Source organism: Entelurus aequoreus, linkage group LG03 (genome assembly GCF_033978785.1).
Source record: "Entelurus aequoreus isolate RoL-2023_Sb linkage group LG03, RoL_Eaeq_v1.1, whole genome shotgun sequence".
In the NCBI taxonomy this organism is placed as follows: domain Eukaryota; kingdom Metazoa; phylum Chordata; class Actinopteri; order Syngnathiformes; family Syngnathidae; genus Entelurus; species Entelurus aequoreus.
The window spans coordinates 23,202,733-23,227,554 of NC_084733.1; the positions used below are offsets into that span (position 1 = coordinate 23,202,733).

At 38.0% G+C, this 24,822-nt stretch overlaps 1 protein-coding gene across 4 annotated transcripts in view; it reads left to right on the forward strand.

Annotated features, from left to right (window-relative positions):
• Positions 1-24,822, forward strand: part of luzp1 (leucine zipper protein 1) — a 92,316-nt gene that overhangs the window by 1,272 nt on the left and 66,222 nt on the right. The gene's annotated exons all lie outside the window — the stretch shown is intronic.

Genomic DNA, 24,822 nt, shown 5'->3' on the forward strand with positions numbered 1-24,822 from the left:
TCAGAAAGCAAATCATTTGACGTTGACGATAATGGGGATCATTTTAGTGACACCAATCCTCAAACCGTTTCAGCTGGAGTTCCAACTTTGTTGTACAGTGTTACCTCTACAATTTAGAGCAATCTATCTAGGACAGTGTTTTTCAACCATTTTTGAGCCGAGGCGCATTTTTTCATTGAAAAAATCCAGAGGCACACCACCAGCAGAATTCATTAAGAAATGAAACTCAGTCGACAATAACAAGTCGTCGTCCCAATTGTTGGATATTAATTCAAACCATAACCAACCATGCATCACTATAGCTCTTGTCTCAAAAGTAGGTCTACTGTCACGACCTGTCACATCACGCCCTGACTTATTTTGAGTTTTTTTGGTTGTGCTCCCGTGCATGGTGTTTTATTTCTTGTCTTGCGCTCCTATTTTGGTGGCTTTTCCGGTTTTTTGGTATTTTCCTGTTGTGGTTTCATGTCTTCTTTTGAGCGCTATTCCTCGCACCTGCTTTGTTTTAGCAATCAAGAATATTTAAGTTGTTGCTATCTTTTTTTGTGTGGACATTGTTGATTGTCATGTCATGTACGGATGTACTGTGTAGAAGCCGTCTCTGCTCCACACCCTTTAAGTCTTTGCTGTCGTCCAGCATTCTATTTTTCGTTCTGCATAGCCATCCCTAAGCTTTAATGCCTTTTCTTAGGGGCACTCACCTTTTGTTTATTTTTGGTTTAAGCATTAGATACCTTTTTACCTTCACCCTGCCTTCCGCTGTCGTCTGCATATTGTGATCATGACAAACCATCGTCGTCTCACACGACATGTTCCCGACATCTACAAAGCAATTAGCTACCAGCTTCCACCTACTTATCGGCGGTCACTCAAACAAGTATGACAATCCCTTTATGGAGGATGCCTGTGCGGGACTTTGTTTCGCCACACGATCCTTGACAGAATCGGGTCAGGATCCAGTGTCATGGAGTCCAAGACGACTGGGGACCCTTTTCTGCTGCAGCCTTCTTCCGCCATCGCAGCCGTTGTGGTAGTTCTTAAATCTACCGTCTTCCGCCTGCGCCGCCGTTGAGGTCTTCAACGTATCCCTGGATAGGGGGCAGTCAGGTACTAGGCCTTTGCCAAGGGCCACCTTCGGTAAAAGTAGTAAAGGGGTTAACCTCCTAGTGCCCCAAGACCCCATAGAGGAGCCTCCACTGCCGGATGCACTTTAACGTCATGCCCAGGACACCACCTACTAATATTGAGGAGAATAACATGGTTACTCTGCCGAGCTCTAGATAGCACTGACACTCAACAATGGCACATTATTTGCGGATTATAATTACTGGTTTGCAGAAAATATTTTTAAACCAAATAGGTGAAACTACATAATCTCACGGGTTGAAAAACACTGATCTAGGATGCTTAGTTCAACGTCCAGTTTGTTTGGATTTGCAAACCGTTTTTCCCAATGGGACACTATAGAAACAGAACTTTAGGGTGTTTGCTAGTCACTATTGTTTCCATGAACTAAATTAGTCTGATTTCTCAAATAGTTCGGTTTTGTGTATTTTCACACGATGTGAAGTCCCTGTGTCCATGCACTCTCTCTAACGCAACTATTGGTCATACGCCATGTGCCTCCTGTACACTGAGGGGTTTACTTCCTTTTAGCGCAGATAAATGTATTGCTTTTCCGGTGAGCTATGACATTAGACCAAAACGAGATATCTTTACTGCTAAAGCCCGGTTTTTGTTGTGCTTTATATCCGCTGTTTTATTGGCACAGATGACAAATTTTACGTCTCTAATGGCTATGGTGATGTAAATAGCAGTCTGCATCAAAAAATTATCTTAGATTGCACTACGAACATAACACTACTACCAAGAAGGTCTCAGAGTTGCTGGATCGAAGGACACAGATCCGAAGCAAAGACTGGTGGGAGAGACTCAGAGAGTTGTTTTGAATGAATTTTTGGACAAAGAATGGACAGAAAATTTTGGAATGTCTCGAAGTGTATTCAATAAGCTCTGTGGATTGAGGGGAAGAAGTTTTAAAATTTAAGGAAAAGACTGTTCGTTCCCGCTTCAAAGGTTTCTATACTTCTAACTTGCTATTTACACACACATATATATATATATATATATATATATATATATATATATATATATATATATATATATATATATATATATATATATATATATATGTATGTATGTATGTATGTATGTATGTATATATACTGTGTATATACAGTATATATACTGTGTATATATATATACTGTATATAGTAGATATTGGAGATTGTCACGTTCAATAGATGGCAACAAGTTAACCTTGAGGACACGCCATTAATGATTGTGTAATCTTGAGAGAGGTCAGTATATGTATTAGATTTGAACTAGACTAGAACTAGGCTACAATGATATGCATTATGTCACTGGTCATTGGGTCTATGTCACTATGTCTGTTTAGCACTAAAGTCTATTTAAAACGGGCCATCGTGTTAAGTGACTATAAATACAAAACAATCAATAGTAATCGGGTTGCAGCCCCTACAGGGACCATTGCAAGTCTGCTGGCTGTGTTATGTATACACACACACACACACACGCACGCGCACACACTCACACCATACATAGCGCTAAAATAGGGCCTGCATTGACCCAAGGTGGCAAAAGGCTAAATAGTACAGTGTGCGTCTGGTGCTACCTTAACATAACATCATTAGGTGTGTGTGCGTGCGTAATTGTCTTGGTGGAATAATAATCTGCCAGGTGGGGCTCATAAAAAACGCAGCACAGGGAGGCACGAAGGAGGTGGGGAACCTGCCTTGACCTGTTCCCAACATGAAGGAGTGGGGGGGATCATTGATAACTTGCTGCTTAGGCGGCTGTAGCTCACACCTGCTGAGCTACGAAGCTTTGAAGTCTCTCCCCACCACACCAAATTCTGCACTTGAGTGTTGATGTATTTTCAGTTCTGCGTGTGGGAAAGGGTTTCAAGTTGCATGCCGGAATGGGTTATTACATGTAGAGTTGGCAGTTTTAGAATTTGAAGACGAAAACAGGAAAATCACTTGAAACTGGTAGCATAAGAGCTGTTCATAATTTTAAAAGCCTGCTTTATCCACATGAAATACATATGGACATATAAAAGGGGTGTCATACAGAGCAAAGATACGGTATTTTTGGCTTAGGTATGTAATGTTATGAACATTTCATATCACAATTATCATGGTTGTCATTATCGCGGTATTGTTAAATGTGCTCAAAAAGTACTTTTGGCCACGTTTAAGAATAAATAAATAAATAGACACACTGTTAGAAAACCCAATATTTTGCATGTTTATGCTTATGCTTCACCAATAGTGTTTTATTCTTAGTATTTTATGTGTTTTTAAAGTAAAGTTAAAGTACCAAAGATTGTCACACACACACTAGATGTGGGGAAATTTGTCCTCTGCATTTAACCCATCCCCTTGTTCACCCCCTGGGAGGTGAGGGGAGCAGTGGGCAGCAGCCCGGGAATCATTTTTGGTGATTTAACCCCCAATTCCAACCCTTGATGCTGAGTGCCAAGCAGGGAGGTAATGGGTCCCATTTTTACCGTCTTTGGTATGACTCGGCCGGGGTTTGAACTCACCACCTACCGATCTCAGGGCGGACACTCTAACCACCAGGCCACTGAGTAAGTCTCGGCTTCTCTGCTTAGGCTGCTGCCCCATGACCCAACTTCGATTAGGTGGAAGAAGATGGATGGATAGATGGTTGAAAAGCATGGCCAAAACAAGCAAAACTTCTTTGCAGGGACACGGGCGCAATTAATTGATTGTACGTCCAACATTTAAAGTACTATGTCTTCCCAAGCATTTTGACCACAATTCAACATGTCCGTAGACTTCACAAGCACATTTCCCCCCACAATTTTTGGTTCAATTCTGAATGGTAAAACTTTAGATGTTCCGTTATACTTGCACTGGCTGTCATTAATTGCAAATAGATGCCTGTAAATGACCATGTTCTTTTGTGGTTTGACTATGAAGACAAAAATATTGGATCATGTCCTTGTTCAGGAGTTGTCACTTTCCAAACAAAGTAATAATCATAGCCTTCTCTTATTTGACAGCCTAAACGGCTTGCATGATTGGTTTTCCATTCAACCAGCAACTGCCCCGGTGAAACTAGCATGTGCCGCTATGAATGAAACCAAAAACTAATCATTACTGGTGTCCAATAAGGGTAATTATCAGCCTAGGCCCTGAACTTGAGGGATTATAGAGTGCCTAAATGACTGTTCCTGGGGATTAAAAACAAAGTATTGAGGCTTTCTGCTTGGGAGAATCAAACCGCCGAGAATGTCCGACTTGGCTTGTCAGCGTTAGCGCTCCCCGCCAGTCCGCACATCAAGGTTTATTAACAGAGCCCCTGCTGTTAGTGTAGCACCGTCACGTTAGTGTGGAATTACAGCTGACGTCAAGTGTTGCAAGTGCGCTAATACACCCTGCAAAAATATTTTTTTTTGCCATAGCTGGAAACCTAACCGGAAATTATTATGTGCAGACTACTAATGTCAACCAATAAAACAAGCCAAAAGTGTCACAGTAAGGGGTTTGTTCTCGAATAAATGTGCAAAGGTCAGCATATTTTTGGAGCGCATGGGCGCGACATGAAGCGCAACCCAGACATTAAAAGCAATGAATAGTGCATGAAGAATTAAGACAGAATAGTGTTGATTATTTTTAGTGGTGGACACACTTTTAAGACTTACTAACCCTTCTCACCCAGGAATAAAGCTACACTGTACAGTGAGCGGTCTTTGATGCGTTACAGAAAAGAGCTTCTTCTTGAAATAGCACCTATGAATCATAGGCTCTCAGAGGCTCATATTAAAGCCCACATACAGCCCATGACTCTGTGTCCTTTTACGAGTGTGTGTTTTGCAATAATGCCATAATAGGCTCAGTATCCGGGATGGAGACCACTGTTGACAAATGCAAGACAGCAGAGTTGCTGTCCATTATCAGACATGTAGGGCCATAGGATAATTTTTAAGTGCAGATTATCACTATTTTTTTTGCAGATCTAATATCAAACAGTTTTTCAACAATTAACAAAAAAATCTAAGGCCAAAGTCTAGCGTTGCTGCTGGAATTTAGACAGTTTTCAAAATGTGCTTTTAGTTAGCCCTACTGGAAACACACTGTTTAATATGTCAGTAGTTTTAATGCTAACAAATTATATTACTCGACAGAGTGTATGGCTCCAAAAAGCGCTCTAATGCGCTTTATTCACTTTTTACATATCTTCTGTAAGTTGTCAAAAGTAATATAGTTTACGTGCTATATATCATACAATAATGTAACATTAACAGGTGGTGCGCCGCCACTGCATTTTTATTACCGCTACACCTTGAAAATAAGGGCTTTAATTAGTTTTCAAGTAAAAAAAAAAGGTATATATACTGTAGGCCCCAGAAGAAATCACACAAAGTCTGACGCTATTTTTAACTTTTATTACCAATCTTATGTTAACAAACATTGGCACAATTCTAACATGTTTTATCTCCCAAGAAAATACTTTTGTCCCTGTTAGTCTTCGCTTCCCCGGACACAAAACATTACTTCCAGCAACGCCAATCACCTTTCAGGCACAGACGGTGTGTTTGTAAACATGGGAAAAACTGACATTAAATACAAACCACACAAACATAAAACATTAACATTAGCTGGTCGTTACAGGCTAGAGACTTTGAACTGTTTAAACTGTTTTTAACTTTTATCTTAAAAATTGCTCTAAAATAATTTAAAATAATTTTTATCAGATATATATATATATATATATATATATATATATATATATATATATATATATATATATATATATATATATATATATATATATATATATATATATAAAACCTCTGTTTTAAATATGTTTTTGTCTGTCCTTTGCCTGTACTTCTCTGCTTTTCATATGTTTACTTGTTTGTGGTGTACAGCTCTTTTGTTTTTCAACTGTGGTTGTTTTTAAAGCGCTTTATAAATAAAGTTGGTATGGTATGGTAGACTTCTATTTATCCCACAATGGGGAAATTACGTTGTTGCAGTGGATGTTTTTACATACAGTAAGAGAAGTAAAGGGTAATGGAAAAATTTAAAAATAGTAATAAATACTACATATTGCTCACTAATATGTATGGATAAAAGGTAAAATACAAAAAAACCCGCTAACATCCGCATTGCATATCACGAAAAAAACCATCACAGTAATCATATAAGTGCGTTGTAAAGTCTTATGGCTGTGGGTAGAAAGGACCGGCGGTAGCGCTCCTTCTTGCACTGTGGATGTAACAGTCTAATGCTGAAGGAGCTACTCAGGGCCTCCACAGTGTTGTGCATGTGGTGAGAGGGATTTGGCGTTATGGACGTTAACTTGGTCAGCATTTTTCTTTCAGTATATATCAATTCAGTATGTATTGATATATACATGGCCTATTATTTGCGCATGACTGACAAGTGAAGTACCGAAAACTTGACCACCAAAAAATACTTTCACCGAAAACCGTGCTACCGAAACTGGATCTAAACAAAACGCACGCTGTTGTCTAGAGTGTTGTCAGAATGTCTCCGATATGGATGTGATTTATATATATTGCAGATATACCTGCGTGAACAGCCATCTACAAAATGTGCAAATATTAGGAGGACAGTGGCAGATTTTTAAACAGAGAAAGTCCAACTCGAGGGACATCGAGGGACAAAAGTAGAGTCTCTAAACACGGGTACATTCTATAACTAGAGTTTATGCAATTCCGGTAAGAATTGTGTGTGAATGCCCCAATCATTGCTTAAGCTAAATTTAAAAGCTGAATGAATGCAGAATTAATTTAGAAAAAAGTTTGAATAAACGGTAGGTATGGTTTGAAAATTGAAGAGCTGAAGCTCAACTGTAATGCTAGTGGAATATAAAATGAATGGGAGAAGCGGTTTAACTGTGTAATGGTTTGAATCTTAAATATCGGAAACTGTACTAAAACGTACTATGAATATAGAAATTATGAACGCATGTCGTAATTGCTCGAATTAAACTATTTGACTCAAAGTTGTAAAATTGCCAAAAGATGATTAGTTTTTTTGCTCCCTTTCGGGATTCGAACATACATTACTTGGGTGAAAGGCCTTTTATTGTGGGCTGCCAAAGGCACACCTGTGCAATAATCATGCTGTTGAATGAGCATCTTGATATGCCACAGCTGTGAGGTGGGATGGATTCTCTTGGGAAATAAGAAATGCTCACTAACACAGATTTAGAGAGATTTGTTTACAACGTTTGAGAGGAATAGGTCTTTTGTGTGTGTGTGTGTGTGTGTGTGTGTGTGTGTGTGTGTGTGTGTGTGTGTGTGTGTGTGTGTGTGTGTGTGTGTGTGTGTGTGTGTGTGTGTCTGTATGTCTGTATGTCTGTATGTCTGTATGTCTGTATGTCTGTATGTATGTATGTATGTATGTGTGTGTGTGTATATATATATATATATATATATATATATATCAGGCACCCGGCATATTACCCGTCAGCGTTTCAATATGGCTTGGTTATTTCAGTTTTCACACGCATTTTCTTCCGAAATTGCATATTCTAGTGAGATTTTCATGAGATTTTACAAGGAAGGCAAGTGAAAAATCAAGAACAATTTTTGCTTTTATAACTGCTGTTGCAGAAATGCACCTGATTAGTAACAATAGTACCAAATGGGAGAAACAGTGTACACTCTGCACCAAATTTCCATAGGAAGAGTTTGCATATAAGTCGTTCTTATGCAATAATGAATATTTCCCTCTGGTCTCTGACAAGTTTTTAATTACCAAATAGTAATTTATGTGGGCTATTCATATAAGGGTTTGGCAAAAAGCATGTTTTTGACTTGCAGTTTATTACAAAATTTTGATTTGATATGTGGGCTCTGTACCGAGGATGTCGTTGTGGCTTGTGCAGCCCTTTGAGACACTTGTGATTTAGGGCTATATAAATAAACATTGATTGATTGATTGATTTGATAAAGAGAACCACTTTTTTGATAAGGTAATATATTTGCTCTCTTATCCTGCACTACCATGAGCTAATGCATATAAATGTTGTTCTTATCTGTACTGTAAAGTTCAAATTTGAATGACAATAAAGGAAGTCTAAGTCTAATTGTTAGCTATGTTTAGACCTCATTATTTCTGTCGTCATTGTATTTTTTTTTTTTAAAGAAAGCCCTACCCATAATGCGACGTAGCATTATGACACATAGGTGCTCTGTTGTTTTGCTTTTAAGAGGTGCAGTCAATGTGTTTAGGCTTGTGCAAGCAACAGCGTCACATCTCTGTTATTCCTATTAATGAAACTTAAACTCTGATTAATGAAAAATGCCCTGCATATTTTTCATCCCTGTCTCCTTTCTCTTTGACATCTTCTCTCTTTCTTCTCAAAAACATCCTACCACCCTGCCAGCTTTCTTTATCAGCCATAGAGCAGTGACACTCTTTGTGATTTCAGCTTGGAGTTCAAACTACTTGAACTTTTTATGAGCAAGCGTGAGCCAGGGCTTTTTTGTGTAAGATGCTGTTCCCAGCCGTGTATGTCTGTCATCAGGCACTAGAACTTGAGAGTGTTAGTCAGTCTCATTAAACGCACACAGTCACACACACGCACAAAACAAATTTCACCAAAATATGTGCTCTCACCGTTGAAGAATTCCATGTTGAGGCTAGAATGGCTTTGTGTTTACACAACATCTCCTGCGTGTGTGATGGTGAATGAATCCCCCTCTCGTTAGTTCGTTAGTCTGCCAAAGCGTGCCAAAAAACCTCAGCTCATTACGGGCGGTGCTGGTGGGCCCTCGATCTCCGGGTGGCATGGTGGCTGTGGGAAGGCCTTGTCACTGCTTGTCCTGTATTGGACCGATTTTAGATCTGTTGTGATGAAAAGTCCTAAAGAAATAATATCATGTCACTTCTATCTTGGAGGGGGAATGTTTTAATCAGATGGTTATAAAAAAGGATGTTTATGGATTAGGGCTCTGCGATTATATTATTGTGATCGATGATTAATAGAGATCGGATGATATGAAAACATTTAGAGTGATCATATTTTTTTGCCATATCGCCCAGCCCTACTGTGGATGTTTTGATTAATGCATTGTAGGGCTGGGCAATATGGCTAAAAATTGTATCACAAAATACTTTAGGTGTTTTATATCAGTCGATATCGATAATTACTAGGGATGTAATGATATCAAAATCTCACAGTATGATATCATCACTGTATTAAGGTCATGGTACTATATTATTGCAGTATTGTCAAAAAAAAGATGACTTAGAAAAAATGCCTTTTATTATGGAAAATTAAGTTCCACTTATGTTAAGGATAAACACACCTACTGTAAATAAACACAAACATAATGCTCAGATATTGTAAACTATTTATTATTACCAAGAGGTATTTTGATAGTGCAAAGAACAGTGTTTCAAGTAACAAGCAAATGTAAAAAACTTTCAGGTTTGTGTCTGTAAACTGACTTTGTAAACATGCTGTCATAAGGAAAACTTGATTGAAATGCCTCAAAAGATGATGTTTGGCCTGGCTTAAATCTTGGTTTTGCGTCAATAATCTTTTCCGGGTGATAAATATTCAAGTGACTTCTCATGTTGCTTGTAGTTGACAGCGGTCTGGCAATATCTTCAAACTGTATTTTGCATGTTCGTCACGTTTTCTCTTTATTTCTGTTGACCGGGAGTCTAAAATGCGTCCAAACGTTCGATTTTAACATTGCGGGAGTATCCACTAGCTTGGGCTTTCCGCCCTGCTCCTCTTTGTTTCCTGCCATTTTTTACTGAGCTGCGCTGCGCATTGGGTTTTGGGAAATGTGGTTTGCTTCTCAGAGCGGCTCACTCAATAGTTCCAGAAAAAAACTACACTGGCAGCTGTATTCCCAGTTTTCGTTTACCATCACACATCACAGCATTAATGTGAGAATTTTAAAACTGCAACACCGTAGTATTTACAATACCTACTGTTGCATCCCTAATAATTACTGAAATGTTTTTTGACCTACCCAAAATAAGGACCAGGAGAAATACATTAAATATAAACATCTTTATTTATCTTCATCTGATTATATTCCACACTGCTATCAAAGTAGAAAAGAAAGAAAATGTCAACACAACAATGGAAAGCACTCAGGCAATGTAAACAAAATTCTGAAATCACAATAAACAACGATAACCTCAAAATAATGAATGTAAACAAGAAATGCCTAATAAATTGTAACAAAATAGTGCCATGTGTGAAAATGTAAACATGGAGAAACCTTAGAATTATTTTTTTTGCAGGTTTAGTGCAAGGAAATTACAGCTGTGTAGCATTTAATTTGGTATGTTATTCTTATCTAAATATGGAAATTAATTTAGGTTATGCAGTAATTATTATTTAGAAATTATAACTGAGATAGGCTCCAGCACCCCCCGCGACCGCAAAAGGGACAAACGGTAGAAAATGGATGAATGGATCAAATTACAATACAATTTTAAAATAGCACATTTGTTATATTCCGTCATGTATTTTATTTATACAGTCCTGCATTTGAATTCCAACCTGTTGTTTCCATATACCCGAATAGGGAACCGACGAGGGTTGAAAAGAAAAGCAGTGAATGCGGCTACGGTCCGTTTTTAAAATCCCAAAAAAACGCCATACTGTCGAGGTGACTTTTCCTGTTTTATCGTCAATTTCTCTGCTTTCTGCAGCTACTACTACTTTCTCTTCCCACGCCACGCCAAGAATCAACCGCAAGACAACAAGGTGGCGCAACCAAATGTCATAGTTTACCTTATAGTTACTTTTTACTGTAACGTGATTGGCTGCTAGTGTCTCCCTCCCATTGCTTATTGATCACTTCTTGTTTTGGGAGGTTACTAGAGCACGAGAGCCTTCGTAACTTTATATATATTGAACTTTTTATAGAACTTGTTTTTTATTGAGCTCGATTACGTGTCTATCGCGATATATATAATGATATCGTTTTATCAGCCCAGCCCTAGGTCTCAGGGCATTCAATCGATACCAACTGGACTGTTCAGTTTGTCTGAGAAAGCTTTGGCTCTGAGCAGGCTTCATCCAAAAACTATCAGTTCAGTTGTGATCAATTTAATGCCCTGAGAATGCTGCACATATTAGTTTACCCTTTGGTCAGGTTATCAAAACAACGGGGCCCAAACTATTGATCCATGATGGCCCTCTTTTGTGTATCAACGCATTACTCATGCTACAAATATGTTTGACACTGACACGTAGACTGCCCAATGACTGCATGAACAGTGACTAAAAAGCCAACAAATGATGGCATAAAGGAAGGCGGGACTAAAACATAAGCCACAGTGCAGCGGAAAAATGCTTGCCGAGTCAGGTTATTTAAAAATCCCGGCTGTTACCTCAATTAAATTTTTTGGTGGAATACAATGACCTGGATGATTGTTCAGAATCTACGCAGATATATCCATACTCCTGGAAAAACTAATTTTTCTGGAGGATGTTTTGTGGAATTTTCTGCTTACCTCAGTTTACTCTCTTACTGTAGGAACTAAAGAAAAATCAATTAACTTTACATGAATTCATTTTGCATTTAATGCTAATTAAATTGGCTAACTTTGACAAATATGGTTTTCTTTATATACCGGTACTGTACCTCCAGCTGTTGGCCTTTCCCGTCTCCTGTGTGCCACTCTTAACATATTCCTTAATTTGTACCAAAAAGTCACCCATGTTTGACGAGGTGCAGCATCAGTTAAAAATATCCATCATAGATATTGTTTTATTTTAATAAAGCTTTAGGGTTTTCATTTAAACATGTTTGTCACCAAAGCTTGCCGTAAATTCATTAATTCAGTGCGGATCGCAAGCTAATTACGACTCTGCGTTACAGAGCCTTGCCGCAAATATGCTGACTATTCTGAGTCATCAAGTTTAAGGAAAAAACATTTGAAGCTTTCGTTTGAAACTCAGAACTATTGTCACTCCGCCTCACGAGCTGAGACAAGGGGAAAAAACATTGTTTTCGACTGGGTGAGTCTGTCTTATTATTACAGAGACTTTCCTTTCAACCCAAAAAGTCATTATTTTAGTCCAAAGCGAAGTGCCACATTGATTTTGTTTTTACTAGGATGTCAATTCTTAAAAAGTTTGTGAGGAGTTTGGCATCAAACTAAAACAAAAACATGTTGAATGATCTACAGATGTCAACAGTGGGCCTGGTTTCTGCCTTCCTTTAGTTGTTTGGCACTTTTTAAAGCACATTACTGCCGTTTGTTAGACTGAAGTGGAACAGTGTCAACTGAAACTCAGCTTCAGTGCTGTGCTCAGCCTTTATTTTCATTTTACGCTAATTAAAATCAGGTCACGTTTGCAAACAGCTCTGCAACTGCATACTCACTAAGCTAGATGTCAATAGATAAGGTCGGATTTTATGTGAATTCTCTAGTAGTTTAATTTAGCTGGACAGCTATGACATAACAGTAGCTTCTAGTTATATTTCACTGCATTTTTTAACCAACCTGGCACTAAATAGATGTCTTCTGTGATCCAATATTCTCGTTTGCCTCAAATTTTCCACAAGCTTGTAACAGTGACCCGAGCCAGACTTCCAAACTGCTTCCTAATGTTATATTTCAGGTAATATATGAACACCGGTGGCTCCCATGTTGTCCCGGCAAAACCCGGGCAGCTACCCTGCTGTGGACCATGTTAAGGTTCACGAACTTAAAGCGTGAAACCCAAGAACATCATCTGGTCTTCGTTTAGCGTCCCTAACCGTCCATCATTTCCCTATCACATGAGAACAGAGAACAGTCAGTATCAAGTCCAAAGATGCCAAGCTCCAATGTTGGTTGATCATAAGCATGTGTTTTACGTTTTCTTTTAGGTGTCTGTATTTTAGTTGTCCAGGCTGTGGTAAAGCCTCTGTTGTGTTTTTTGAAGCGTCTTGATTAATTTTCACATATGAATCATGGTGGGTAGTCTAGGCTCTTCATAGATCAGCAGACAGTCACAGTGCAAAAAGGGAATCTTGCAGGAATGTTGATGTCTGAATCCTTACGTGGCTGTCCTGATGATATCCTGATAGCTGCAGGTCATACTGAAAGTTGAGTTAAGACTGAGTGTAAACCGTTTGTAAAGCATGTTCTATTATTGTATGGAGGATTAAGGTTCCTTCAGGGCACCTTTTGTTTTCCGTTTGACACAAAAATACCTTGATCTCCAGTGTCTGTCCTGATATAGGCTACCTTGTTTATAGTAGAAAGAAGAAATGGTTTTCAAAAGCATTTAGGGAGGCACAGTAAGGATGTTTAACAGTAGGCTTTCCGGTAAAGACATTTCTTGTAAATTCCTCGCCCTAACATTAGGTGTGCGATTAGCCTTACAAAAATGGAGCACACACACACACAATTTCAACCCAATTGCCCCCTCCTTCGCTTTTCTTTCGTCTACTCGGCCCTGGAGTATTTTTGGAAGTTAATGAAAAGAAAACCAAACTCCCTACCCCCAGAAAAGGCACGTCTGGGTCAGCTGGGTGGAAACTTGCGTTACTAATGTTCTTAACATTGTCTGTGTGATCCGTGACTGTAAATGTGCATGCGTTTGGTGAAGTGTAAAGCACAGGAATGTTGTGGGTTAGAAAAGAGGGGAGGGCAAAGAGAGGGTGGGTTTCAGACATATCTTCACTAAAAGAAAGGTGGGTGGGAAGGTTGCGGGGATTCAAGGGAATATTTGGCATATTTTAGGAGCCATTCCAGTCTGGTTAAAGATGCATTCTTGCTGGAGATTTGTCCGAAGGTGAGCGTCAGGCTTTACTTCCTGCCGGTCTTGTGATGCTGCGGACTCTCGAAAAGTTGCTTCAAGCAGGCTGGGATGAAACGAGGCCACAAAAACCTTCACTACACAAACAAAGAATGTAATGACTAGCGGTATCTCGGGATACAGGTTTAATTGGTTCTGTGACGCAAGACTCATATTGTGAAACACCCATTGAAAGTAATTCAATTCAACATGTCATTTAAAAAGAAAAACTAACTTTTAAAATAGAAATATTTTATGAAAAACAGTACAATGTGTTACCAACAACTACAATAGTTTTATGAAGTAATGTAATAATACTGTACAGCAGTGGTCCCCAACCACCGGGCCACGGCCCGGTACCGGTCCGTGGATCGATTGGTACCGGGCCGCACAAGAAATAATTAGTTATTTCGTTTTATTTATTATCTGAGCCCGAACGATTTTTTTTTTTTTAGTATTTTATTTTGAAAAATGACCGGACTGTTAAAAATATATCACAGGTGAGTACACAGTGGATTCACGTTTATTATTATTTCATGACAAACGACACACACCACCATCACAAAATCTTTTGTCATTTAAAAAAAAAAAAGTTGAACTTTAATTATGGCCAATGTATGATCCTGTAACTACTTTGTATTGGATTGATACAAACATTTGTAGTATTACCCAAAATATAATGTATTCAAACAGAAGAATAAGTGTTTATTGTATTTGACCATTAGTGTAGATAGAACATGTTAAAACAGAAAGTAAGCCGATATTAACAGTAAATGAACAAATAGATTAATAATCCAATTTCTACAGCTTGCCTCTCATAATTTTGACAAAATAAAACTTTTGTTTGTTTACTTACTACTAAAAGAGAGGTTGTCAAGTATGTTCACTTTGTTATTTAATGCCAACATTATTATTTGATTCCAATAAGAAACGTATGTTTAATGTATCATAAGATTTTATATTCAAATTAAGCCAATAATGACATTTTTTGTGGTCCCCTTTTATTTTGAAAAGTATTGAAATACATTTTGGTCCTGGTACCAAAATATTGGTATCAGGACAACCCTAGTCGATATATAACTGTAAGCTGTTACCACCAAGTAAAACCAGATGTTTTGGTCGGATCATGGGGGGTTCACTGACATTAATGGAAAAATAATCAAAACCAACACTATAACCATTGGAAAACTGCTGTATTTTCTTAATAATAAATGTTATTTCATAGCGCCTTTCAGGAAACACAAGTTCACTTTACAACAATAGAAAATATAGATACCTTGTAATCTTCTCCACTAATACACCATCCCATTAAAAAAACACTACTGGTTGTATAGTTACACAACAGGCAGCAAAGTGGCGGAAAGTGTGAAGGCTGCCAGAACCAAAACCAGCAGAAGAAGAATAAGTAGCCAAGTAACACCGTTTCATCCAGCCCACTTCACAGAAGCACAACACCGAGCTGACAATACAATGTGAGCGGAATCAGAATTAGAAGTACTTTATTAATGCACCCAAAAGGAATTCAGTGTCTGTCATCTGGACAAACTTTCGCTACAATTAGGATGACAATGACCAAAAAGTAGAGTAGTAGGATGGGATAATTGTAAATGAACCGTAACTAAGTTACAAGGTTCAATTATTTATGATTTAGATTTTCGCCCATCCTTACATTTTTCTGTTTCTTTGGATGTAACCAGAGCTATCCACAATGGCATGGCAGACATTGCTCTTCCCATCCAATTAATGGACTGGATTTTTGGCGCTGACCACTACCAAAAAATGAATGGTGAAAACATTAAAACCTCACTATTATCATCTTCTTACTGGGAAAGCAAACTCCAAGCTCACACCGATGGTGAGTCAGTTTTAATTAGGTGTTTTGTGTTTGTTTTTAACATTGGTACATGACAATAGCATTACACTGCTATGAGGACTGGAACGTACCTTTTTTTGTTTTTATCAGCGATTTGACAATAATGAGCTGGTCTGTGCGTTCAGAAGAGTTAAGGACAACTGCTTTAGAAAGTGTTTTAAACAAAGACAAAAATAAAATAATCCCCTTGTGCCACCTACATTGGCCCATCATGTTATAGACCTCGGCAACATCCATAAAAGGCAAAAATGGCAACCAGCAGTCCTTGGTTTTGTGTGTCTTGGACAGCGTCTTTTACCATTTGATTGTTTTTATACCGAGTGCTATAATATGTGTCTTTCAACATCTCCTTCGTGGCTATAGTTAGCACTTTGCTCCTCTAGGATTTATGAGGCTTGGGCCTGTTATTTGCTGTCAGATGGGCATTGACTGACGCGACAGCAGTTGGCAGAAGTTTGTTGTGGAAGTCAGAACTGGTTCAGGGCTCAGCAGAGGTGGGGTTCATCCAAAGGCCGTGAATCAGTGCTTGGAGAGTGTACACTTGGTTCTTAGACATCTGAAGCTTGTTAATATTTCATATTGTAAAATGGAGACCACTGGATGTCATTTGAACACACAAGTTAGACAGTGAAAAATTAATGGGTTTTTTTGTTGATGTCCTGACATGCGATATCAAAGTACATGGTGAGCTTAGGTTTTTTCAGATGTCTTCCATGTTTTGATCACAAAGACTCTCAAGAAAGTGACAACAAAGAGCGGTTTGTAGTTGCCCAGCTTTTGTTGATGTTTACCCTAGTTTGTTTTCCGACTCTAAGGAGGAGCCATTGATGAGTAGCTGTTCACTCTGTACATTGCAATTTAATATGTTCATCGTTAAGATTTCTACAGCTTGTGGTAGTAGGAAAGGGAGCTCGACTACATTTTCTTGACAAATTATCCATCAATTAGTCAATTAGGCTCTATTCATATTGTTTTAATTGGATAAGACAACATCTATGAACTTTTGTTGTACTGCATGTGTTGTGTAGTATACAGTGCATCCGGTAAGTATTCACAGTGCTTCACTTTTTCCACATTTTGTTATATTACAGCCTTATTCCAAAATGGAATAGGTTCATTTTTGTTTTCGAAATTCTACACACAATACCCCATAATGATGTATAGAGACATTCTGGATGAAAACCAACACTTCCAGGAATGGGCAAAACTGGCCAAAGATAGGTGTGCCAAGCTTATTGCATATTATTAAAAAAAAACGTAATGCTGTAATTTCTGCCAAAGGTGCATCAACAAAGAATTGTGCAAAGCTGTGAATACGTATGTATGGGTGCAACGATCCGTTGACAATCAAATTTGTCGCCAACAAATACATTTGTTGACATAGTCGTGACGTCATTGGTCGTGTTTCCCCAAATGCCACTCGCATTAATATCGCGGGTGAAATTATGTAAAGTGCGGGAATATTTCCTCCTATTCTTGTTAAAAATAGGAATACCTTCCTCATTTTGCAAAGCAGATCCTGTTTTTAAAGGCCTACTGAAACCCACTACTACCGACCACGCAGTCTGATAGTTTATATATCAATGATGAAATCTTAACATTGCAACACATGCCAATACGGCCGGGTTAACTTATAAAGTGCAATTTTAAATTTCCCGCTAAACTTCCGGTTGAAAACGTCTTTGGATGATGACGTATGCGTGTGACGTAGCCAGTGAAACAGAAGAATCGGTACCCCATTGAAAACAATACAAAATAGCTCTGTTTTCATCTCATAATTCCACAGTATTCTGGACATCTGCGTTGGTGAATCTTTTGCAATTTGTTTAATGAACAATGGAGACTGCAAAGAAGAAAGTTGTAGGTGGGATCGGTGTATTAGCGGCTGGCTGTAGCAACACAACCAGTAGGACTTACTTGGATAGCAGACGCGCTAGCCGACGCTAGCCGGCAACCGCACGGATGATCGGGTGAAGTCCTTCGTCGCGCCGTCGATCGCTGGAACGCAGGTGAGCACGGGTGTTGATGAGCAGATGAGGGCTGGCTGGCGTAGGTGGAGCGCTAATGTTTTTATCATAGCTCTCTGAGGTCCGGTTGCTAAGTTAGCTTCAATGGCGTCGTTAGCAACAGCATTGTTAAGCTTTGCCAGGCTGAGAATTATTAACCGTGTAGTTACATGTACATGGTTTAATAGTATTGTTGATCTTCTGTCTATCCTTCCAGTCAGGGATTTATTTATTTTGTTTCTATCTGCATTTGAGCCAGATGCTATCACGTTAGCTCAGTAGCTAAAGAGCTTTGCCGATGTATTGTCGTGGAGATAAAAGTCACTGTGAATGTCCATTTCGCGTTCTCGACTCTCATTTTCAAGAGGATATAGTATCCGAGGTGGTTTAAAATACAAACCCGTGATCCACAATAGAAAAAGGAGGGAGTGTGGAATCCAATGAGCCAGCTTGTACCTAAGTTACGGTCAGAGCAAAAAAAGATATGTCTTGCACTGCCTTCTAGTCCGTCACTCTAACGTTCCTCATCCACGAATCTTTCATCCTCGCTCAAATTAATGGGGTAATCGTCGCTTTCTCGGTCCGAATCGCTCTAGCTGCATTGAAAACAATAGGAAAATATGAGGAGGCAAACAACTGACTACGTCACGCTACTTCCGGTAGGGGCAAGGCTTTTTTTATCAGAGACCAAAAGTTGCGAACTTTATCGTCGTTGTTCTATACTAAATCCTTTCAGCAAAAATATGGCAATATCGCAAAATGATCAAGTATGACACATAGAATGGATCTGCTATCCCCGTTTAAATAAAAACAATTCATTTCAGTAGGCCTTTAAGACACTATATCTGTGATACGGGAGCATTAAAACCAGAGGAATGTTGGACATCTGGAGGATGCGGTCTGAACTCTGTAAGATTGTTAGATTGTACCTTGCTAGGTGGCTAGTAAGTGTGAGATGAAGTTGTGTGAAAATGTATTTAACTATCCATCTATTTTCTACCGCTTGTCCCTTTTAGCCAAAGTCCGGCAGTTAAACTTTGTCTAAATCAGTCCTTCTCAAATAGTGGGGCAGGCCGGTTATGTTTCCTTTTAATGTTAATAAACTGACAATGTCATGCAGAGGTATAGTTATAACAATTTTATAGACAAATGATACTATTTTTAGTCACGGTGGAGAGTGGGGGAGCGTGAAATATTTTGTTTTTCCTGGGAGGGGCGTAACAGAAAATAATTGAGAAGCACTGGTCTTAATTATTTCAAGTATTTTTTAAAGCAGTGTATATTTGCAAGGCAGTGAAGAAAGGGCACAGTAACAAACGTCAATCGCACACACACACTAAACATTAGACACCAATGCGCCGGATTAAACATACAATCTATTAGATGGCTAAAATGTTAATAGGTAATCAATTGTAAAATTATATGCGCATTGAGTCTATTAAAGTGTTGAAAATGCCAGGAGTTAATCAATAATCAATATCAGTGTGCAACTTTTTAAACACATCATCACAAAATGCTTGGTTTTTTTTTGAGTAGTAAATTTTGTTGTTTTGTCGTCTGTTGTTATTCCTGGTATTTTAACTGTCCTTTTTTTTACATTAAAAAATATGTGTTTTTTTGCACTTTTCCTGGTCCTTACTTTTTATGAACAGTAGTTTAATAATTATTATAATTTTTGTAACAGCATAGTTACAGTATTAATACTAGTTATTTATGAACAAATTTGTCATCTTTGTTGTCAGTAAGCACATTTCTAAAAGTATCTCAAGCTGAATTTAAAAGTTAATGGCTAAATTACAGCCACTGAAAATGTGTATGCTTTATAATCCGACTAGTCAACTATATGTTAAGATAGTAGATTAGTAGTTGTCAATCACAATAGTCATTAGTTGCACATGTAATGTTTTACTTTTTTATATTTAATCAATTTGGAAAAAAAATATGTTAAGAACCTTTTTACATTGTCATTATGGGGTATTTTCTGTAGGATTTTATGGATAAAAGTTAATGTACTACCTTTTGGAAAAAGCTGTAACATAAAGTGTGGAAAAAGAGAAGCACTGTGAATACTTTCAGGAAGCACTGAGAATTGTCCATTTTGCCTCAACTGTTTGAAAACATGGTTTAATCAACAGATAATTTATAATTTCCTAATCTTTGATTAATCAATTATGCCCATCCCAATTTTCATGTTCGTTTATGGCCCTACGTTTTCGATTAAGAAGCATGGAAACAGGAGTTCAGAATTGTCAGGGAAATCCCATAAAAGATAACAATAAAGTGATTACTAGGCGTTAATTTTTCCAATGTCAAATGAGGAAATTTAGTCCATCCCCAAGGGTAAAATGTGGTGTCTGGCACTATCCTCTCCACATGTTGCTGAAAAAGAGTCAGTTTGTGAGCTGATTATACTGCTTAACTTTTCTCACAATTTCCGACTAGGTTCAATTAAAAACATGTTGCGTTAATTTGCGGTTTAGAAGACTGAAATTGTCTTTTGTTTATATATACATCGATACTTGTACTCCAGCTTACTACTACCTTCATTATGTTTGGCTCAAGGATTGGTCTTAGAACTGGGACCCTCACATGTGTTTCACAATTTTTTTTTATGCGAGAGGGGGAAACACAAAACACACACTCCTGAGTCCTACCCGACCTGTTCCAAGCCTCGGATCTACACAGGGGCGGCTCTCAAAATAAAATTCCTCTCGTGGATTATTTTACTTGTGATCAGCAAATATACATGTTATCCGGGTGAGAAATGTTGGGACGCCATTGTAACTTAGCTATTACTCACTTCCCTGTCTCTTTGGTCCACTACTGCTTTGTCTTCACTTTTATGTTCACTTCTGTTGACCTTCTTTGTTGACCAAGAACATGTTCTCCAGTTTTTGTGTAATATTGAAGCAGGTCAATTAAAACGATACAAAACAGTTTAAGTGATAGACAGGATAAATTAGAAGCAGGATAAAGGAATTGTGGTCATTATAAAGAAGGAGTTTTAATCTAAAAAAATATTGCATTAATCATGTATACAGGCAGATTATTCACACAATTTATTTTGACCCCACACGCTCCTTTACCTTAATCGTGGATGGTTAACTGAAAAGCAACATGGGTTGTTATATGGTTAGTGATCAGGTCAACGTATATCCATCCATCCATTTTCTACCGCTTGTCTCCCTTTCGGGGTCAGGGGGGCCGCTGGAGCCTATCCCAGCTGCATTCCGGCGAAAGGTGGGATACACCCTGGACAAGTTGCCACCTCATCGCAGGGCCAAAACAGATAGACACCATTCACACTCACATTCCAATGCAAAAATTAGTGAGAGGAGACGCCGACGGGTGTGGCAAATTTCACTTCAAAATAAATCCCGACTTCCGATTAAACTGTTAGCAAGTTGTAGTAATAATTTGTGATTAATCATTACTAATCCAAATTCAAAAGTGTGATTAATCTAATTTTTAAAAAAAATCATCTGACAACATTAATATACATACGGTAGTTGCACCTTCATGTACTTTTTTGTTTCTTTGTTGTTGTTGTTTTCACATATTGTTACAGCTAAAAAAAAATACACTGCAAGAAAAAGCAACAATACATAATGAAGAATGTGCCAATAATTATCTTTGAAGATGAAAACATTCAAAAAGGTATCAAAACGGAACCGTGGTCCTTCAAATCCATAATAGTTTAATACAACTTAAATAAAAATTGTAAAAGCCCAAACCATTTGTCATATACCAAAAAAAAGTGTGTGTTTTGTTTAAAATGCGTGCGTGTGTGAATGTTAAGTATATGTACTGTAGGGCTGGGCGATATATCGATACACGCGATATATCGCGGGTTTGTCTCTGTGCGATATAGAAAATGACTATATCGTGATATTCGAAGAAGGCCCACGTGATAAAAGTATAGATATTGTGCATTATGCAAAACAAAAGATAGTGAAATTATGCAGTACCAAATCGATATATTGTACCAGTCCTTGAAACAATGATCAGTGTTAACACATGAGTTTTAACTTACATTGTAATGATGTTTTCAGCTGTCCAAACATTTGCCAATCACTCAAACGCCATCTGTTTACATAGAAACGGTGAGAAAGTGTACCGTTTCTATTTCCTGTGTGAATTATTATTTAGGCAACTTTACACAGCAGGTATGTTGCATCATATTGGCCATTTTTAAAACTTCATTACAAAAACAAAAGACAGTATGCAAGTCATTATGACAGAAAGTGTCTTTGAGGACTGTTTCCTCCAGCAAACAGTTTGTTTTGGACATTGGTGGAAATACTTACAAGGCCGAGCCAAAACCACAACATGAACAGCACATCAATGGCTCAGAAGACAACTGCCTTAAGCATTCAACAGTGTTAAAAATACTACCAATAAGATAAAATGATGCATAACAGTACACTTGTATTTGTTTTTCTCTGAGCAGTTCTGTCTCTCAGTATTTCTCCTCAAGTTTATTGACATGGCTGGATTTAGGCGTCGTTATCACTCCGCTGCAGATTCTTGCAGACCATGATATTTAGGCTATTTTCAGCACATTCCTTTCTACTTGTTACCTTCCTTTCTGCTTTGTTGTTTTTTTAATGATTGCTTTATTATGTTTTTCCACCATCTTTTATCCTTGAACATCATTGCTTTTGGAGCGCATTTTTATGTTGTAATGGTGGTACGAAGCAAACTGCTAATCCCACTAATTAGTTCAAGGTGAAGACTTTGTCCTTCAAAGTAAAAGACCAAGCATAACTGCTGGGCTCTTTACGTGAAGGAGATTTCAACCTAAATTCATTTGAATTGTATTATTTGTGTTGCTAGAAGTTTTGGCATCAAAGATCGCATTACTTTTCGTATAACAACGTTTAAGCTTCAATGCATCACAACTATATACAGCGACGTCTTATTACCAAATTCTTAATTTGGATGACCGACTACTGTCCTGGCATGCATAAACTAATATTTAAACTAATGTGGATGCTGGTTCTCCGGAGGATATGCAGTGGTACCTAAACCTACTACGAGCACATTGCCCTTCATGACAGAGCTTTTAACTCGGAATACTCGTATCTTAAAGCAACCTCACCCGTTGAAATGAATTGAAATCAATTTAATCAAATACATTTAAAACAGTACAATTGTAATATGTAACATGTCTTTTTAAAAGAAAATTTAACAAACTACAGTAAAGTAGTTTTATGAATGTAACAGGGTAAGGAGATAATGCAAAATGTCCATGGCCAGCACTCCTGTGAATGCATCACCTGCATTTTATAACACAGTAATAATGATGTGAAACATTTACTGGGGTTCACTGTGGCATTTGCTACGCCATCTAGCTGCTCAGAGGTTTGTAACGTAGATTATGCTCGCATTTTAAAGCAGAACAAAAGGCAGAGAGACACATCGTATTTCAAAACACTCGTAAGTCAAGGTACCACTAAGTTGAGGTACCACTGTACAGTACTATTTTTTTTCATTTCTGTGGTTATTTGTTGTTGCTGTATGTAAAACTTTCCAAAAAGGGTAAGAAAAACCTAGGTTTTATTAGGTTGTCAAGAATTGATCCAATGCTGGCTACATAAAACTCAGCTACGAACCAAAGGGCCGAGGACAAATTTGACTTTACAATGCTCAAAATAAAATAACAAGAACTTGGATTTGTTTTCATAGCATTAGCTTAAAATACGAATATTTAGATAAGTGGATAAAACACCTTGTAGACTGCTGTTTCTCAAACAAAAAGCCCCCAACTATTGAGTTCATGTCCTCATTAGCTAACATAATTTGTACGATTTAGTGCCCTCATCATCAAATACCAATAGCCTGACTTGGTATAGCTGTGAATATACTCGTGAACAAATCAGTGGGTCCCAGGAGTGCTTTGCTGGAATCCTATAACACTCCCAGGTCCCTGACTGGCTCATTTGTGCACTGTGGAACATTGTGGAATACCAGGCATATTTTATGATCATACCTCAGCCTGTTTCCTCCCTTTCTTAGACCGTCTGGGTTTATTTGTGAAACCACCCACTCCCTCCTCAGAATCGTTACATTTAATTAGAGTTTGTACAATGCGCTAATATGTCAAGGTGAGGAAGCATAGCTTAGTTTGTCACCCAGTTTATTCTCTTTCTGCAACCTTGACAAGCAGGTATATACAACACGTTGTGTTTTGACTGCCTGGTCAAACACAAATACAAGTTGAAGGCTTGTTTTCTACCTCAACTACCACTCTTTTTTTTTACTGCATTCTGCGCTTCAACAAGCGACAATGTGGTCAGTCATGTTAACAACCTTAAGATTTATAGTGAATGTTATCCCATAGTATTTTCCTCATTTGTCCTGTAGGCCTAATTAAAGGGTATAAATTAGCTCAAGCTGAATGTGTTCCACATGTGGAACACTTTTCAACCATTAAACAGGCGGTTGCCTTTACCAGTGTAGTATTGTAAGAAAAATGCTTAGCCTATTTTATCAGAATGTTGGGTTATTTAATGTTGAGAACCGTAAGTCATTTTTGAAAACATTCGTTCGACCACAAAAACAACAAAAAAGCGCTTTCAAATCAGAATTTTGCTGAATAGTAAAAGAACGCTATAATTTTTACAATACACCTGCGGATTCTTATAACTATGAACTGTAAAGAGTCGCCACACGTAGTACTGACCAACCACAGTTCTTCTTTTGACAAATACTTTAGTTTACAATAAACAGATACTCATTGTAAGGGACTTGTATTGAGTATTTTCAATATTTTTGCTGGTAATGTTGGACTGTATGAAGCATTTGTCAGCCATTTTGCTATACATTCAATGTTGCATAGACTGTAACACGGTCGTTGGGGTCCATAAAATACGGATCGCGTTATCTCTGAGATCGCGTTATATCGTTAGCCTTATTTTTTACCCTTTTCTTTTCAAAAAAGTTACGCACTTGGCTCGGCTGCCTAAACCTGCTTGTTGTAGAGTGACGTGACGTGAATGGGGCGGGCACTATTCACCATTAGGTTTGGACATCACTTGGTTTATATTTTGTTATCTGTATTTAGTTTTATAAATGAATTTATGTCTT